Source organism: Lithobates pipiens, unplaced genomic scaffold (genome assembly GCF_037356315.1).
Source record: "Lithobates pipiens isolate NorthernLeopardFrog02 unplaced genomic scaffold, aLitPip1_a1.2 Scaffold_22, whole genome shotgun sequence".
Taxonomy (NCBI): Eukaryota; Metazoa; Chordata; class Amphibia; order Anura; family Ranidae; genus Lithobates; species Lithobates pipiens.
In genome coordinates this window covers 343,285,078-343,305,258 of record NW_027507784.1, presented here as the reverse complement: position 1 = coordinate 343,305,258, position 20,181 = coordinate 343,285,078, and the positions used below count along the sequence as shown (strand labels likewise).

The 20,181-nt window shown below is 47.7% G+C and overlaps 1 protein-coding gene across 1 annotated transcript in view; it reads left to right on the top strand.

The window, feature by feature from the left end:
• The window catches only part of TFCP2L1 (transcription factor CP2 like 1), a gene marked incomplete in the record, with an annotated part of 54,692 nt that overhangs the window by 3,186 nt on the left and 31,325 nt on the right, over positions 1–20,181 (top strand).

Genomic DNA, 20,181 nt, shown 5'->3' with positions numbered 1-20,181 from the left:
TGACCTGTATGGAGTCTCTACGCTCAGAGGGGGGGGGGGGGGGGGGGGGGCACACCATTGGAGCTGATTTTACTAAAATCTGGAGCAGCTCTGTATCGTAAACCAATCGGCTTCTAACGTCAGCTTGTTCAATGAAGCTTTGACGATAAAAGCTGAAAGGTTTCTGTGCAGAGCTGGGGCAGATTTTCCTGGGTTCGCATAAAGGGCGCATTTGATGCGTTTTTACCACATTGCAATTCGCATAGCATGTGAACGTGACCGCCTTTCAATGGACGCTTGTTCGCATATTTCTGGGGGGGGGGGGGGGGGGTGATGTAGGTTTTTGAAAAGTGCCTTTTTGGTGTGTTCGGTTCAGGAGCCAATTCAGGCAAAAATTTGCACCCGAATCGGTGAAACAGAAACGCACCAGACTCTTAACGGCAAACCTCAGCGGGACGTGTGCGAGCCCAGCCTTAGTTCTGGGTTTTCGCACTGAATTTGCGCCTTTGCAATCGCATGCGACGTCAGTGTGACTTTTTTTTTGTTGGGCATCTCCTGCGACTTCATGCACTAGAGGTTTATGCAAGTCGCACCTGAAATCGCCAAAATTAATGAAGGAACTTGGTCTTCAAATCTGTGTGGCGCTGCACCGGTTTTAAAACAGTTTCGTTGCCCAAATTGGGTGTGACCTTGACTTATCAAATCGCATGACAATTCGCACCGGGAGGAGGGGGGCTTAATACCCCCCCGGGAGGGAGGGGGGCTTAATACCCCCCCCGGAGGGAGGGGGGCTTAATACCCCCCCCCCCCCCCCAGTGTCTGTGTTTGAGCTCTTGTTGCCATTGATTGGAGAAGACTCAGTGATTTGCCGGTGTGACCGGCTGCGTTCTGCTGTTGAGGAATAAGCAGGGAAAAGTGTTTTGTCTTGGGAATCCCTTGACAGCAGGAAAAGGACGTCCCGTCTTTTTCTTTCCCCTATGAAGTGTCATGTGCTCGCCGGGTTTGGCAGTCAGCTGGCATCTCCGGCTCCTGACACGTGTAGCTGATATCAGCCACTTTGCAGAGTCGCAGAGGATCACTTTGCTTGAGAGGTGCTGTGCACCGAGGAGCTGCCCGGTGTTCTCTCCGTCCTCCTTTTATGGCACTTTAGAGGGAACATTTCCTGTGATCCCCCATCTTCAGCTCTGACCTGTTTAAAAGCCGTATTAAACCCAAAAGCAAACGATTATTGATTTTTATTTTATTTTTGGCACTGCAATAGTGACCCATCCCAAAGAATAACCTGGATTATACATTCTGTATTGCAAAACGTTTTCAGTACCAGCAGTGGCGGCTGCTCCATACGGGGGCGCACCAACATACATACAGGGGGCGCATAGATTTCTGTGGGGGTTATTTTTTTTAAGCACGTGGTTGGCTTAAAAAAAAGGTGAGCCCACCCACCTATGTGACAATAGCAAATTAATATTCACTATTGTCTTCTCCCCCAGGCAATCGGAAAGCAGGTCTTAAATCGTTTGTTACACCCCCCCCCCCCCCCCAACACTTCATATTCCTTATGTGCCCTGCTGTACCGTGTACTTGAATGTATGAAAAGTATTTTGTTATATATGTATTGCTTCCTTTATGTGAAATCCCTGGTGTTCCTGCTAGCCCTCTCGCTTTCCTATTTAATACTGACCATACTAAGCTTTATGTGAAATCCCTGGTGTTCCTGCTAGTCCCCTCACTTTCCTATTTAATACTGACCATACTAAACTTAATGTGAAATCCCTGGTGTTCCTGCTAGTCCCCATGCTTTCCTATTTAATACTGACCATACTAAGCTTTATGTGAAATCCCTGGTGTTCCTGCTAGTCCCCACGCTTTCCTATTTAATACTGACCATACTAAGCTTTATGTGAAATCCCTGGTGTTCCTGCTAGTCCCCTCGCTTTCCTATTTAATACTGACTATACTAATCAATAGAGCACACTGGTCAGTTCTCTAGCTGTGCTGGGGACTGTGTGCTCTCCTCCAATGATCAGACTTGCCCTGACACACTCCTGCTGCACAACCATTCACTGGAAAGATCAGTGTTGCTGTTCCCCCCCCCCCCAAACCTACCCCCCCCCCCACTCTTATGCTATTGAAAACAGAGGGAATGTGGTGATTTATAAAACAGGGAAACCTGTATTTATGAGTTGTGTGGTTTTTTTTTTTGGGGGGGGTTTTTTGTTTTGTTTGTTTTTGTGTTTTTTTTGTTTGGTTTTTTTTTTTTTTGTTTGGTTTGGTTTTTTTTTGTTTGGTTTGTTTTTATTTTTTGTTTGGTTTGTTTTTTTTTTTTGTTTGGTTTTTTTTTTTTGTTTGGTTTGTTTTTTTTTTTTGTTTGGTTTTTTTTATTTTTTTATTTGTTTTTTTTGTTGTTGTTTTTTTTTTTGTTTGTTTGTTTGGTTTGTTTTTTTGTTTGTGTTTGGTTTGTGTGTGTTTTTTTTTTTTTTTTTTTTTTTTTCTTTTTTTGGCAGGGTCAAACCCTGCAACCCCCCCCCCCCCCCCCCACTCTCTCTCTCTCTCTCACACTCACACACACTACTCCAGTAATCGCTGACATGCATCGGCCGACTCCTGTCTGTCACTGCATGTACTTTGCTATGTTACATTATTGATGTTATTAATGACCCGTGTGCCTCTTCAGGTCTAGAACATTCTGCCACCTCCAGCCTCCCGCCGGCGTATTCTGTTTAATATGAAGGTTCTGTTGATCTTCATCTATCTTCACCATTTATGAGTACAAGCTGACCTTCTTTTTTTTTTTGCTACTTGTTTGTTTTTGTATTAATGTGATTTAGAGCTTTAAATAACGCTGTACAGGGGGGTGTGTTCTCAGTTCTGGTAAACTGACATTTGACCGGGGAAAGGGGGGGGGGGCAGTTTCTAAATATCAAAGTAACAGATCGCAATGTTTCCTCAAGGTCCTGTGAGGTTTGCAGTGATAAAGGTCAAAGGTAGAAGGGTATATTTGCCCCGATTGTAGGCGCTCTGCTCCCTTGCAGGGTCCTATGGCTCGGGCGAAGCGTTTTGGGAGCATTGTGTACACCGCTCCCAAACTGCTCCCAAACTGCCTCAAAGATGCTGCTGGCAGGACTTTTTCTCCCGTCCCGCAAGTGCACCGCACTGGGGAGGCATGAGAGGCACTTTTAGTGCTAAATACCCCCCCGGGACCAGATCATCTCTGATCGAGTGGCTAATTGGCCGTTCAGATCACTTCTGCCTTAAACAGAATTCCCGGCTGAAGAGATCGATACCTGGATGTGATACCTGTACGACATGATACGACATCCCGGTATAACCACTGAAACCGGAGGATATCCACATTAGCACTGCCAGCGGGAAGTGGTTGAAGGTAGAGGAGAGATTTGGGATCTTTATAGACCCCAGATGTCTCCCTAAAGAGGACCTGTCATCCTTATTTCTATTACAAGGGATGTTTACAGGAATCAAAGTGTTAAAAATAAAAATTTAAGGGACAGTGTTAAAATAAACCCTCTTGTGCATGAAGGTCACCAGAGCTTCACAGGTTGTCACTGGAGTCCTCTTTTACTCCTCCATGACCACAGCACGGAGCTGGTGGATGTTAGAGATCTTGCGCTCCTCCGCCATCCGTTTTGAGGATGACCCACAGATGCTCAATAGGGTTTAGGTCTGGAGATATGCTTGGCCAGTCCATCAACTTTAGAGCCGGTTCACACAGGGGCGACCCGCCAGGCGACTTAGCCTCCTGACAAGTCTCGTCCCGTTCTGTGCATTGGAACAGTTCTAATCAGAGCGATTCAAGTCGCTCCGACTTAGAAAAAGATTCCTGTACGACTTTTGGGGCGACTTGCATTGACTTCTAGACAGAATTCATTTTGCAAGCCGCTGCTAAAGTCGGATCCCGGTTGCCTGAGGCAGTCGCACTGCAAGTCGTGCTGCCTCAGTGTGAACGGGCTCTTACCCTCAGCTTCCTTAGCAAGGCAGTGGTTGTCTTGGAGGTGTGTTTGGGGTTATGTTAGAATATTGCCCTGCGGCCCAGTCTCTGAAGGGAGGGGATCATGCTCGGCTTCAATATGTCACAGTACATGTTGACATTCATGGTTCCCTCAATGATCTGTAGCCCCCCAGTGCCGGCAGCACTCATGCAGCCCCAGACCATGACACTCCCATCACCATGCTTGACTGTAGGCAAGACACTTGTCTTTGTACTCCTCACCTGGTTGCCCCCACACACGCTTGTCACCATCTGAACCAAATAAGTTTATCTTGGCCTCATCAGACCACAGGACATGGTACCAGTAATCCATGTCCTTAGTCTGCTTGTCTTCAGCAAAGTGTTTTTGTGGGCTTTCTTGTGCATCATCTTTAGAAGAGGCTTCCTTCTGGGATGACAGCCATGCAGACCAATTGGATGCTGTGTGTAGTGTATGGCCTGAGCACTGACAGGCTGACCTCCCAATGCTGGCAGCAATAATACGTCCATTTCGCAAAGACAACCTCTGGATATGACGCTGAGCACATGACCTCAACTTCTTTGGTGGACCATGGCGAGGCCTGTTCTGAGTGGAACCTGTCCTGTTATACCGCTGCATGGTCTTGGCCACCGTGCTGGAGCTCATTTTTAGGGTCTTGGCAATCTTCTTATAGCCTAGGCCATCTTTATGTAGAGCGACAATTCTTGTTTTCAGATCCTCAGAGAGTTCTTTGCCATGAGGTGCCATTTTGAACTTCCAGTGACCAGTATGAGAGAGTGAAAGCGATAACACCAAATTTAACACACCTGCTGACGATTCTACCCAGCACCCTGGCATGTGTGGAGGGACCAACGGTTGTGCTGTTTATCTTAATGGAATAGTCATGGGGAGGGGACCGGGAAGGAGGAAATATTATAAGCTCAGTTTTAGGATTGAATTTGAGAAAATGGTGTGACATCTATACCGATATATCATTCAGTATGGGGGAGATCCATGGGGGAGATCCATGGGGGAGATCCATGGGGGAGATCCATGGGGGAGATCCATGGGGGAGATCCATGGGGGAGATCCATGGGGGAGATCCATGGGGGAGATCCATGGGGGAGATCCATGGGGGAGATCCATGGGGGAGATCCATGGGATGAGTTGAGGAGAGAGAGATCTGGGTGTCTGCATAGAGGTGGTATTGGAAGCCATCAACTAGCCCAGGGAAGAGGTATAGAGCAAGAATAGGAGGGGCCCAAGGACGGAGCCTTGAGGTACCCCAAGAAGAAGAGGAGATGAAGTTCTGACACTGAAAGTGTGCTGAGATAGGTAGGAGGAGAACCAGGATTAAGCAGAATCATGGAGGCCAAAGGAGTGTAGTTTTCTGAGGAGCAGGTGGTCAACTGTGTCGAAGGCAGCAGAGAGGTCTAAGAATGGAGTAATGGCCGTTGGTTTTAGCAGTTAGTAGTTCATTGGTGTATTTTAGTAGGCCAGTTTCAGTAGAATGTTGTGGACGGAAGCTGGATTGTAGGAGGTCGAGAAGGTTGTTGTCCGCGAGGTAGCGACTCATTCGGTCATGGACAAAGGCGTTCGATGAGCTTGGAGGCAAACTGGAGCAGGGACATGGGTCTTAAGTAATTCAAACAGGTGGGGTCTAGTGAGGGTTTATGTATGGGGGTAACCAGTAGACGTGTGCACACTGAAATATTTTGTTCCGGAATTTCATTTTCGTCCAAAAAATACATTTATTATGTATTATCCGAAATTCGTTTTTATTTATTTTGTTTCGTTAACAAAATGCATTAGTCTGAAAATCCGAAATTAAGGTCAAATCTGTCTTTGAAGGCTTATGGTGTCTGTAGAAGATTCGACAGAGCAGCGAAACTGTACGATGCCGCGATCGTACATTTCCGGTCGAATGTTCCGCCTACAAGCTATAGTAGAATTCTAATGTATGACACTAGTAATAATTATTTATTACTAGTCAACCAACATTAGAATTTGTCTATAGCCTATGGGCGGAGCATTTCACCATAAAGGTCCACTCGCAGCGACTGCTTCATCGAATCTTCATGTCAAATCTTTTCTGTCAAATAATCTTGGACTAATAGGTTAAGCACGTTCAACCTTTTTTGCCATTGTCTCTCGAATGCCGGCTCTTGTCTCTCTCGAATGCCGGCTCTTGTCTCTCTCGAATGCCGGCTCTTGTCTCTCTCGAATGCCGGCTCTTGTCTCTCTCGAATGCCGGCTCTTGTCTCTCTCGAATGCCGGCTCTTGTCTCTCTCGAATGCCGGCTCTTGTCTCTCTCGAATGCCGGCTCTTGTCTCTCTCGAATGCCGGCTCTTGTCTCTCTCGAATGCCGGCTCTTGTCTCTCTCGAATGCCGGCTCTTGTCTCTCTCGAATGCCGGCTCTTGTCTCTCTCGAATGCCGGCTCTTGTCTCTCTCGAATGCCGGCTCTTGTCTCTCTCGAATGCCGGCTCATCTTGGACTAATAGAGCTAAGGTTGGGCACATTCGACCACAGGTTCGATGGACACAGATTGCTATTATCAGTGTCATGTCGAATCTCCTATCTATATCGAACTGTTGTCACACCGAAAATAAAAATAAAGCATTTGTTTATGTCGGATCTTTCGGTTTTTGGATTCTGCACGTTCGTTATTAAAGCGATAACGAAAATACCTGACATTTGGAGGAAAATGAATGCACATTTCTAGTAACCAGTGCATGTTTGAGCGGGGAGGTAAAGGTTGAATGTGTGTTAGGCAGATTAGGATGGAGCGGGAAGGTGCTTGCAGTAATTGGGAGGGGACAGGTGGTGAGGTGGGCCATGGAGAGGAGTTTATCAACTTCATTGGTGGTAACTGGGCAGGAGGAGGAGGAGAGTATTTGATTGTGAAGTTGGATCTGATGTGTTGGGTAGGGGAGGAAGTTGAATGCTGGATATCCCCTCGTGGATTTGGCTTTTGAAATGGTTGGCAATCTGTGGAGCGGTAAGCAAGTTGGTGGGTGGGGTCAGTGGGGGGGGTGAAGTGAGGAATTGAGGGTAGAAAAGAGTTGACAAGGTTTGGATGAGGGTTTTGATGAGTCTTGTAGTAGGTTTGTTTAGCAGTGTGGAGACAGGAGTTGTATTTGAGAAGGTCAGATTTGAAACGAGAAGTGTCGACAAGCGAATGAATTGACTAGAATAGCTCCAATGTCCACAGGACCATGCAAACTTTTTTTTTTTTTTGCAAGGGGCTGCGTCTGGTCCTGTGGAAGCGGATTTCTTGCCCATGCCTGCGCTGGCACGGCGGCGTGAAGTATGAACAAGCTCTTATTGTTGAGCAGCGCGGAGAATATGACCTTGGGACATTTTTGGCTCTTGCAAAAATTAGATGTTTCCTGCAGGCGCTTGATATAGAGATCGATAACCTAGGAGGAGCCGTTGGCTTAAAAATCATGCAAGGTTCCTTGCTTCATTTGCTTAGACCTGAGCAGTTGCTATCGGTGATAACAATTTAGTTACCCAGCAAGAATCACCTGGATTAAAGGCGATTAAATGGTGTTTATCTTTTATAAGTAATGATGTCCTGGCTGTGGTTCTTGGTGAAGAAAAGTGACCCTGACCTGTCTGAACAAATAGATTGTCCATTTATTGCCAGGTGTGACCTTCTTGCCCTCCCCCCCTTTCTTCATGGATCAATAGGTCAGCTTAGCAAAGCAAATATGCTGATAGTGCAGAGCCGTGCAAATCCATGTCATTAAAGGTACCCAGTGTAAGCGTTCCATTGAACTTCTTGGCATTTATACTGTGGTTGGGCTGCTATTCTAAACATGTCTTAAAGCGGAGGGCCACCCTAAAATAAAAAAAATAACATTAACATTCTCAAATATAAAAAAAAAATTGTAAAAAAAAAAAAAAGTACTTACCAGAAACCCTTGTTGCTAGGCAGTCTTCCTAATCTGCCTCTTCCTATTTCGCAGCGCTTCCTCTTCGGTGAGTTGCCCCATTGCCTTCGGGGCCATTCACAAAGCACTGCACGACTCAAGGATGTGCAGTAGAAAACAGTCAAGCCGCAAGGCTCCACTGGCTGCTTCCCTTCATTAAGATGGCGGCACTGGCACTCGAGCTGGAGGATGGATCGGTAAGTGTCCTTATTAAAGCGGGAGTCTGCCGTTTTTTGTTTTTTTTTAAATGCCAGCAGCTACAAATACTGCAGCTGCTGACTTTTAAAATAGTGACACTTACCCGCCCAGCGCGCCCGCGATGTCGGCACCCAAAGCCGATCTCCCGATCGTCTCTCAGGTGCTGCCGCCGCCATCTTGGGTATAGGAATCAGGAAGTGGAGCCTTTCAGCTTCATTTCCCGGTTCCCTACTGCGCATGCGTGAGTCGCGCTGCGCAATAAGGATGGTCCCCGCTGTCTCTGGGATCCGTGTGTTTCCCAGCAGGCAGCGGGGGGACTTTCGGAAAGGGCCGTAGATTCTGCGGAAAGGGGCGTACCTTCTGAAGAATCTACTGTACAGGTACCTGCACCCCCCTCCCCCCTGAAAGGTGCCAATTGTGGCGCCGGAGGGGGGGGGGGGGAGAATTCCAATGAGCGGAAGGTCCACTTTAGGGTGGAGCTCCACTTTAAGTCAGCAGCTTCAGTGTTTGTAGCTGCTGACTTTTTAAAAAACAAAATTGCGGCTGGAACAAAATAAAACCCCTCCCCTCTGGGGGATCTCTGTACATTGCAGGGATTTTAACAAACTTTATTGCAGATTCCTACCATTTTTTGTTCTGATGAAATAGCTGTGTCTCTGTCCATGTGCAGAGTGAATGTAAGTGATTTTATAATTATCAGCTGCTGCACCTGCAGTGCTCTATTGAGGAAAGTAGCAGGGTCTGCATCAGTTTAGATGTGATTTCCCAATCGGAGTATCTCGCCAAAAGAGACTTTTGTTGCAGGGGATCCCCAAAATCGGACTTGTATCTTAGTGTAGACTTCTGGGAAAATCGGGGAGCTAATCACACAAGCAGGAAATTACATGGGGGGGGGGGGGGGGCGCTCTCTGTATACCATGTGTATAGAATGCCTCCAGGCAGCCATATTGCATTTTATAGCAAATTACAGGGCTGCAGATTGAAAAGGAAATTTCTAATAGCATTCAGTTACAATATGACTTGTGTACCCTTGTACGTTTTGCCATTTTCTCTCATGAAAGCGGAGTTGCTCTTTAATTTTTACTATCTGTAAAAATAATAGCGTTTTGATTCGTGTGTTTTTTTGTTTTTTTTTTACCACTTGCCGACGGCCTAACTGGGGAAAATCTAATTTGTTTAGAGGCAGGATCACTTTCAGAGGCGATGGGAGAGGTGCCCCCCCCCACCGTCCACTGCTTCCTGGTGATTCCCGGGGCTTGCCTTACCGATCAGTGAGTCCGGGAGCCCATCTGGCCCCAATGGTGGCTTGCCATAGAGAAAAGCGATGGCAAGATGGCTGCCGCTCATCTCTTTGCCCTTGGGGCACTGGAGTGACGTCATGACGTCCCTTATGGTTCTTTGTTAATGTAAACATTGCTTTCTTTATTTTTCTTTATTTTTTTCCTACATCAAAAGATGGAGATTTTATTTTTAGGATCTTTTTGCTTTTTTTTTTTCCCGGTTACCGCAAGGGATGTTTACATTTGTTATGATGGGGGGAAAAAAAGTGATCAAACTTTTTTTTTTTTTTTTTTTAAAGGGACAAAGTAAAAATGATATATGTTTGTAAAATTGCAGTTAAAATACAGTAAGACATAAAAAGTTGCAACGACTGCTATTTTATTCCCTAGGGTCTCTGTTAAAATATATATAATATTTGGGGGTTCTAAAATATTCTAGCGATAACATGTAGGGGAGGAGTGCCAGAATAGGCCCCAGTATGGAAGCAGTTAAATCAGCAGAAACAGTATTTGTAGCTGCGAACTGTAAAAACATCTTTAAATTGTACAGTCTGTAGGAAAGAAGAAAAATGGGGAGACATGATTAGCCTTTAAACACATTAAAGCAGAGCTCCACTCTAAAGTGGAACCCCCCCCTCCGGTGCCACAATTGGCACCTTTTAGGGGGAAGGGGGGGTGCAGATACCTGTATAATACAGGTATTTGCACCCACTTCCGGGCATAGATAGCCGCAGAATCTGCGGGTATTTACGCCACTTCCTGTCCCATCCCCGCTGTCTGCTGGGAAAAACGCGGGTCCCAGAGACAGCAGGGACTGTCCGTATTACACATCGTGACTCGCGCTTGCGCAGTAGGGAACCGGGAAGTGAAGCCGCAAAGGCTTCACCTCCTGATTCCCATAACGAAGATGGCTGCGGCAGCACCCGAGAGCTGAGTGACAGATCGGCTTTGGGTGCAGATATCGCAGGCGCGCTGGACAGGTGAGTGTCCATATTTTAAAAATCAGCAGCTGCAGTATTTGTAGCTGCTGACTTAAAAATACTAGTATCGATATGCACAAGTATTGGTACTCGTGCAAATGCACAGATACCTGAAACCGTTACGTTCAGGCTCGGTTCTTTGAGCTGTCAGTGGTTCTCCCAAGTCTGGTAATTGGAGCTGTCAAAAAAAGTAGCCGGCAAGCGGAGGTCCACCCTAAAGTGGACCTTCCGCTCATCGGAACCCTCCCCCCCCTCCGGCGCCACAATTGGCACCTTTCAGGGGGGAGGGGGGGTGCAGATACCTGTACAGTACAGGTATCTGCACCCACTTCCGGGATAGCTCTCTGCGGAAAGGGGCGTAGATTACGCCCCTTTCCGCAAGTGCCCGCCCCTTTCCGCAAGTGCCCCGCTGCCTGCTGGGAAAACACACAGATCCCAGAGGCAGCAGGGACCGTCCTTATTGCGCAGCGCGGATCGCGCATGCGCCGTAGGGAACCGGGAAATGAAGCCGAAAGGCTCAATTTCCTGATTTCCATACCCAAGATGGCGGCGGCAGCACCCGAGAGACGATCTACAGATCGGCTTCGGGTGCCGACATCGCGGGCGCACTGGACAGGTAAGTGTCACTATTTTAAAAGTCAGCAGCTGCAGTATTTGTAGCTGCTGGCTTTTAAAAAAAAAAAAAAAAAAAAACGCGGAGTCCCGGCGGTCTCCCGCTTTAACATTGCTCAGCCCTGAAACACTAAAAGACATTGTTTTCTGTTTCTTCATCTGCAGGTCAAAGGGATGAACAAATGTTCCTCTGTTTAACCCCTTAATAACTCTTTAATTTACGCTAATAAGCCTTCATTAACTCGCTATGCTCCTTCATTTATTTTTCTCCTTTTTTTTTTTTTCATTTTTTTATATTTTTTTTTTCATCTTTTTTTTCACAATTAACTTTTTTTTTTGCTTAGTGAATATTTTTACACATTTCACATTGGAAAAACGCTAAAAAGTGTTTATTTTATTTGTAAATAACTTTTCAATGCTTTGTATTATTGCTGACAGCTGAAGTTGCAACAAAACAGTTGATATCGGCGAGTACTAAAAAAAAGTATCGGTACATCCCCCTACTAGTAATCTTAGAGTATTATTTTACTGAAAGTAGTTGATGAATAGAATAGACTTCCAGCAGTGATAATGAGCCACTGAACAGTGAGTGGATCCAAACAGGAATTCATTTTAAGGGAGTGGTGAAAGGGTTAAAGCGGAGGTCAGCAGCTACAAATGCTGCAGCTGCTGACTTTTTTAAAATATGGACCCTTACCTGTCTCAGGGCGCCCGCGATGTCGGCTCCCGAAGCCGATCGGTTGCTCGGCTTTCGGGTGCCGCTGCCATCTTTGGTAAGGGAATCAGGAACTGAAGCCTTGCAGCTTCACTTCCTGGTTCCCTACTGCTTGCATGCGCAAGTCTCTGGGACTCGTGTGTGTCTATGCACAGAAGTTGGTGCAGATACCTGTATTATACAGGTATCTGCACCCCCTCCCCCCTGAAAGGTGGCACGTCTGACACTGGAGGGGGGGGGAAATCGTTCCAAAAAGCGGAAGTTCCATTTTTGTGTGGACCTCCGCTTTAAGGCCTTGGTAGTTTGCCTGCCCCAGTTGCTGCACTGCCTGCTTTGAACCCTGCCCCAGCCATGGGCTTTGCCTGCCCCAGCCATGGGCTTTGCCTGCCCCAGCCATGGGCTTTGCCTGCCCCAGCCATGGGCTTTGCCTGCCCCAGCCATGGGCTTTGCCTGCCCCAGCCATGGGCTTTGCCTGCCCCAGCCATGGGCTTTGCCTGCCCCAGCCATGGGCTTTGCCTGCCCCAGCCATGGGCTTTGCCTGCCCCAGCCATGGGCTTTGCCTCCTGCCCCCCTTCACTTGAATAGGTCTCAATGGCAAAACATGGAGGCCACAACATGTATACATCCCTGGCTACTGCCTCTAAAGCTAAAGAGGGAGCAGTTGGGCAGTAAAAAAGTGGCTTATCCACATCTTTCTGCCCCTCGAATGCATGTGTGCAGGAGCCCTTAGAGCGGTGAGTGTAGCGTGCTTTTCACAAAGGGGTATCCTTTTGCTGAAGTATTAGGCCTCATGTATACTGCTGCTGGTAAACTGACGTTTAGGAGCCGTTGGGCAATTTTTTTTTCCAGTTGCTCCTGAACTCTCTTGTTATCTTATCGGTACATGTACACAGGGTCATTTATAGTAGTTTTCAGGCAGTTGAGTTTAGAAACATTTTTTGGAAAGCAAAAAAAAATGCGTTCAGGACAAAATGTTGAGAGGCATTTGAAATGCTAAATGCCTGTAACAGCTTGTAAGCGTGTTAAATCGCTTTCAGCTGCGTTTTGTTTACTGCCATTTTTGAGATACATTTTTCACTATTTGGGGGGGGGGGGGGGGAGCATCTAAATGTGGCATGCAAACGTGGCATAGCTACGTTTGGAAACGTGAGTTACTATCGGTCTAGTTAAATAGCTCAGGAGAGGGTTCTAAAACGTCCCGCGTACATGAAGCGTTAGCAGTGCGTGTCTAATACAGTGTAAGTGTTTGGCTTAGGGTTGAAGCCTTTACTTAATTCTTGTCCAATTCCTGCCTGATGCAACCAAAGCCGATGTTTTCCGTGCCCGTTGCCAAGGTCTATTTTCGCTCCCTGCCCTCTATGTGACGAGGGAGGGTTGCCAGGTTTGTGTGCTTTACATGTCTGTGTCCTCGTTTGGCATGACCTGAAATGCCGGGTGACCTCTCCTTGCCTCCCGGAGCTTGCTGCAGCAGATCTGTTTAATGACCTTGTCCTGTGTAGATTGCCACAACTGTCATGTCTGTTAGTTGCTTCTCCTAACCGATGTTTCACAGCCGTTTCAGGCTTGTCAAAAGGATTTTAGTGACTGTGAGGCTGTTTGGGCAGCCGGGGGGGGGGGGGGGGGCATTGTGCGGCTGAGAGAGGCTGTTTGGGTGCGGGTGGGGGGGTGTGGCTGAGAGAGGCTGTTTGGGGCGCGGGGGTGTGGCTGAGAGAAGCTGTTTGGGGCGCGGGGGTGGTGGCTGAGAGAGGCTGTTTGGGGCGTGGGGGTGGCGGCTGAGAGAGGCTGTTTGGGGCGGCGGCTGAGAGAGGCTGTTTGGGGCGCGGGGGCGGCGGCTGAGAGAGGCTGTTTGGGGCGCGGGGGCGGCGGCTGAGAGAGGCTGTTTGGGGCGCGGGGGCGGCGGCTGAGAGAGGCTGTTTGGGGCGCGGGGGCGGCGGCTGAGAGAGGCTGTTTGGGGCGCGGGGGTGGTGGCTGAGAGAGGCTGTTTGGGGCGCGGGGCGGCGGCTGAGAGAGGCTGTTTGGGGCGCGGGGGCGGGGCGGCTGAGAGGCTGTTTGGGGCGCGGGTCGGCTGAGAGGCTGTTTGGGGCGCGGGTCGGCTGAGAGGCTGTTTGGGGCGCGGGTCGGCTGAGAGGCTGTTTGGGGCGCGGGTCGGCTGAGAGGCTGTTTGGGGCGCGGGTCGGCTGAGAGGCTGTTTGGGGCGCGGGTCGGCTGAGAGGCTGTTTGGGGCGCGGGTCGGCTGAGAGGCTGTTTGGGGCGCGGGTCGGCTGAGAGGCTGTTTGGGGGGCGGGGCGGCTGAGAGAGGCTGTTTGGGGGGCGGGGCGGCTGAGAGAGGCTGTTTGGGGGGCGGGGCGGCTGAGAGAGGCTGTTTGGGGGGCGGGGCGGCTGAGAGAGGCTGTTTGGGGGGCGGGGCGGCTGAGAGAGGCTGTTTGGGGGGCGGGGCGGCTGAGAGAGGCTGTTTGGGGCGCGGGGGCGGGGCGGCTGAGAGAGGCTGTTTGGGGCACGGGGGCGAGGCGGCTGAGAGAGGCTGTTTGGGGCGGGGGGGGCAGGGTGGCTGAGAGAGGCTGTGAGAGGCTGTTATCTGCGCCTAGAGCCCACCTTTTTTTTGAAGCCTAGTAGAGCCCCTCTAGCTCTAATCGCATGTTTCAAAAAAATACCAATTGCCACGTAGCTCAGGGGGGTCGGTGGTGCCCATGTGCATCTAATGGACTGGCTGCCATTGGGTTAACCGCTTTATTCGATGCAGTGCGGTCTCCACCTCAAAGTTGTTTTGACATAAGTGAAAGAAAATCTGAAAACTGACGCACCAAAAAAAATGCACCAAGAAACTGCTTTTACCAATCTCCATGATCAGAACAAAGTTTTGCATTTAAACTTCATTTGAAAGACACTATTGCAGTTAAAATTTCTAATATTGGAGCTAAAAATGTATCCTACATATTGGGTAAAAAGTTTGGAACCTTCCACTAGTTTTGCATTTCATTGCAATTTGATTTCAATGATTTGTATGGGGGGGGGGGGGGGAGGGAAGGGTAAGGAGGAGAATTCAGATGCAGCAGGGGGAGGAGGAAATGTTTTATTAGAGCCTTCGATACGTTTTTGTGTTGGAGGTTCAGAAGATGTTTTTTTGTTTTCGGGAAAATAAACATGTGCTTGATATGAGCAGTCCTAGTGCAGAGCATGAAGAACGCTTTGTACAAAAGTCATCAACTGGAAAATATTCGAGTTATGCTGAAACGACAGAAATGCAGTTGTCAGAAAATGAAAAGTAGCCAGACTAAGCGGTTCCAACCGCTGAGAAAAAGCATAAGATAAAACATGGAATGTTGGGGGGGGGGGGGGTTGTTAGAGGGGGTAGAGAAGGAAGGGTTGACTTGACACTTCAATTCTGGCTGCCTTCACACATAACAGGATGATATTAAAGGACAGGGGGGAAAAAAGAATAGAAGGTAGGGGGTTTGTGGTGGATGGAATGTCAGAGGCCCGCGGGGGGGGGGGGCACAAATGGTTAGGGCATGTTACATTAAAGTGAATGCAGATGAAGGCTGTGACATAAGATGTCAAAATAATTGGTTTCACAAAAGCACGTCTGCACATGTGTACACAAGAAGCCATACAGAAGGACATGACATGGACCTACTCTACTGAGAAAATGTTTACTGCCATCCAGCTGTAATCATTTGCAGATGCCTCGTGTGCTCAGATCTGGGATTTATGCAGCACTGCCTGAAATGTATCCAGTGTGGGCCTTAGATTTTACTTTGGGTGGCTGAGTTTTGTTTTTTTGCTGCCATGTTGGGTTGGGTTTGCTGCCATGTTGGGTTGGGTTTGCTGCCAGGTTGGGTTGGGTTTGCTGCCAGGTTGGGTTGGGTTTGCTGCCAGGTTGGGTTGGGTTTGCTGCCAGGTTGGGTTGGGTTTGCTGCCAGGTTGGGTTGGGTTTGCTGCCAGGTTGGGTTGGGTTTGCTGCCAGGTTGGGTTGTGTTGGGTTTGCTGCCAGGTTGGGTTGTGTTGGGTTTGCTGCCAGGTTGGGTTGGGTTGGGTTTGCTGCCATGTTGGGTTGGGTTGGGTTTGCTGCCATGTTGGGTTGGGTTGGGTTTGCTGCCATGTTGGGTTGGGTTGGGTTTGCTGCCGGGTTGGGTTTGCTGGCCGTTTTCAATATTTATTGCATGGTAGCGAATTGGTACAGAAATATGTTGTACGAGAAGATACTTTGGGTGTTTGATATCGGAGATTTGCATTTTCTTTTCTGTTTGGGTCCAGACCTATCTTCCATTTTAAACTTTGTGTTTTGTAAACTCAGTATTTTTTTTTTTTTTTTTTTAAATAATACTTTATACTTGCCTGCTCTGTGTAATGGTTTTGGACAGAGCAGCCTTGATCCGCTTCTCAAGTCCCCCGCCAGCGCTCCTGGATCCTTACCCCTGCCATGTGCACCCATAGAAAGCCACTTACTCTAGGGAGCACTCCTACATGCTTGCTCCCGAGCCCTGCTCTGTGTGTCCATTGATGGTGAACGGCTTGACCCACCCCTGTCTCTTTACTGGCTGTGATTGACAGTCAGCAGCAGGAGCCAGTGGACCCTGCTGCTGTCTCAACCAATGAGGAGAGATGCTGCTCTTGTGCACATCGCTGGATCAAGATCATGCTTGGGTAAGTGTGTGGGGGGGGGGTTTGCTGAGCGGAGAGCAGACCACAGAGGTTAACTCTAAAGACATGCTGGTAGGTTAATCGGATCCTGTCTAAATTAGTCCTAGTAATATGTATGTGTGTTGGGGATCTTAAGTTGTAAGCTCCTTGAGGACAGGGGTTGATGTGAATGTACAATGGATATGTAAAGCGATGCGTAAAATTGACGGCGCTATACAAGTACCTGAAATGAACTCTAAACTGGTAACCTGTAGAAATTTATGGAGATATTTGTAAGTATCGTATTTTGTCGCCATTCCACAAGCGTGCGCAGTTTTAAAACTCAACATGTTTGGTATCCATTTACTCTGCATAACATTCCAATTTTACCAAAAATATTGGGTTATGTATTTGTTTTTTGCATTAAAATTAGTGTATTTAAAAAAGAAGATTGCGTTTGAAAGGTCACTGCCCAAATACTGTGTGACATAAAATATTACAACGATTTCCATTTTGATAACCTTTAAAAAATGTTTAAAGCGTCGCCGATGGAGATTTTTAAGTGCCGTAGTTTGTCGCCATTCCACGAGCGTGTGCAATTTTAACGCCTGACAGCGCCTAGAGGCGATTCAGTTCGCATTGTGCGCTATACAAGTATTTCATTCATTCATTTCATTCATTCATGTTGAGTATCTGTTTACTCAACGTAACGGCTTTCACATTCTACAAAAAGAATTGGGCTAACTTAAAGGGGTTGTAAAAGTCAAAATTTCTTTACCTATAATAATCTATGCATTAAGGTGAAAAAACATCCGACAATGCCGCCCCCCCCCCCCCCAATCCTTCACCTTCCACTTATCTGACCCCTCGAAAGTCCTGCGCTCGCCCCCAACAGCCTCTTCGTTGCTCAACCTGGCAGTTTGTTGGTTAGTGGATGGGTTGAAAGCAGTGCAGCCATTGGCTTGCGCTGCTGTCAATCGCATCCAATGACGGGGCCGAGTGATACAGTGAGTGGTTATGGCCGCTGGCTGTATCACAGGAGCGCACCCGCAAGCACTCCTCAGCATGCTGGGGGTGGAGCCAAGAGAGCCGCCACGGGACCCCAGAAGCACAGGTTCGGGGCCACTCTGTGCAAAACGAGCTGCACAGTGGAGGTAAGTATAACATGTTTGTTATTTAGAAAAAAAACCTTTACAACCCCTTTAGGCTGGGTTCACACCGCTGCGGGTGAGAGAGCCGGATGTGATTCGCACCGCAGTGCAAATCACATCCGATCTGTCTGTGCGATGCGAGTTCAGCCATACAGAGTATGGCTGAATTCGCATCGCACCCGCCGCAAACTCGCACAGGACCCTTTTTTTTGGTCCGCAGCAGAATCGGATCGCATGGGTGTTCACACCATGCGATCCGATTCCTGTGCGAGTGTGCAGATCGCACTGCGATATGCGGACGTATCTGGGCGTGTCATTAACATTTCATTGACACTCCCAGCAGTCCGCATAGGGCAGTGTGAACTGCCTGCGGGAGGCATGCGATGCGGGAAAACGCAGCGGATTTGCGGCGTTCCCGCATCGCTATGGTGTGAACCTAGCCTTAAGGCTGGGTTCACACCATTGCCCGCGTGTGGCTCCCAGCAGGGGTTTCCAGTGCGTCCTGGCTCACCGTTTTCAGGTCCGATTTTCAGCCTGAATCTTTGGCTGAATCTGGACTTGAAACTAACCAAAAGATGCACAGGGCTCCTGTGCAAATTCGCAGCGGAGATATGTGAAGCAGCTCCAGAGCCGGTCAAAATCTCCTGCTATTGTGAATAGGATGCGGGGAACCTGCCACCAATTCGCAATGGTGTGAACCCAGCCTTAGTGTTTTTTTTTTTTTTGTTTTTTTTTTTTGTTTTATGTTATTTTTTTTATTTTTTTTAAATAGCGTTTGGAAGACTGCTACACGAATACAGTGTGGCATAAAATATTGCAACAATTGCCATTTTCTAGCAAAAAATACTAATTTAAACTTGCAAACAAGTCCCCGAAAAAGGCCTGGTCAGCAAGTGTATATTGGCGAGCCAGTTTAAGGCGTTTAGTTTCCTCTAAGTCTAGCAAAAAATGTAATACTTGATTTAAGCTTTTACTTAATCTTGGGTTTTTCCAGTAAAGGTCGCTGGGAAGGTCGTCCTAGGAAACAAATTTATTTTGCTTTCAAACTTCTTCCTGGGGGATATAATCTCCCAGAATGCCTCATCTCTGTAGTCATAAATTGTAAAGTTGTAGCTTGTTGGGGGTTTAAATTTTAATTTTTTATTTTTTTGTCTATTTTTGAACACTCAGATTTGAAATGCCCTTTTTAGCAAGTATATGATTTCTATTCTAATGTTGCAGCAGCTGTTTGATTCCGGTTCCTAGTTGCCAAGCTGTGCGTTTTTTTTTTTTTTTTTTTTTTTTTTTTTTGGATGTTCTCGATTTTTTTATCCGATGAAATATTGGTTATTACATCACAAAGTCCTAGCGTGCGTTGCTCCCATTGCATGCCGGGTAATGCTTATTCCACATGCAGCTCTTGTTTGAACCAGATCTATCCTGACAGGAGTGGTCACATTTTGTTGAACTTGTTTCAGTGGCGCTTAGCCAGCCAACATCAATCTTCACAATGTTCTGGATTACACCAGCTATGCAGAAAGTCAACTTTTCTGGCCTTGGCAGTTCAACCTCAACACCCCCCCCCCCCCACTAAATATGGATTTTTAAAAAAGATTGGGCTCCAGCTGGGAGATTAAACTTGTAACTGTGTCTTGTAGCATAGGATAGGCATAATAAAGTGGATTAGCGGTGGTGCTTGGCGACTTCCTGCTGAGCAAAATTCTTCATCGCTATAGCAGCAAAATGAAATTTTGGTAGAGCTTTGGGTTGTGTAGTGACGTTCGTTTTCTGAATGCCAAGTCTCCTCCAAAGGTGGTCCAAGAATATATTGTTTGAGAAATTGTTGGGAAATTGTCTAATGTTCGAGGGCTGGTACTGAAAGTAATGCAAAAGTGGGCATAACTTTTTTATTTATTACGTGCATAAGTCATCCAATGCAGCCCTTACCCTCTCTAGCTGCGCTTCATTCAGGTAAATGATTCCATGCAAAAGCAAAATGCCGCAATTAAAGTGATACTAAAGGTTCGGGTTTTTCTTTTAAAGTTGTTGTAAACCCTTACAAACCACTTTGACCTACAGGTAAGCCTAGATTAAGGCTAACCTGTAGGTCCAAGAAATATCTCCTAAACCTATACGGTTTAGGAGATATTTACCTGTAGACAGCGGCGCGCAGGCACACTGGGTAAGCCGCAGATCACGGCAATATGCTACGTCATCGCTGCTCCGGCGAATCACAGCGCCGGAGCAGCGAGACCCACCAAAAAGATGGACGCTCGGAACTACAGGGGACAGCGGTGACTTCGCTGGCTCCTGTGTCAGGTAAGTGACACATAATGGACTACTATGCGATGCATAGTAGTATATTATGCTTTACCTTTGCAGGGAATTAAAGAGGAAGTAAACCCATTAGGGTTTACTTCCTCTTTAAATAACATGTCATACTTGCCTCCACTGTGCAGCTTGTTTTTGCACCGAGTGGCCCCGAACATCCTCTTCTGGGGTCTCTCGGCGGCTCTTGCGGCTCCTCCCCACATCAGAGAACCCCCTGGGCGAAGTGCTCTCCCGAGGGGGTTACCTTGCGGGTGCGCTCCCGAATCCTGCATTTGACTTCCATACATAGAGGCCGAATGCAGGACTCGGGGACCCGCGTCATTGGATTTGATTGACAGCAGCGGGAGCCAATGGCTGCGATGCTATCAATCTATCCAATCAAGAGCCGGGACCCTGGCCAGAGAGTGCATCCCCGTGGGACAAGTTCAAGTAAAA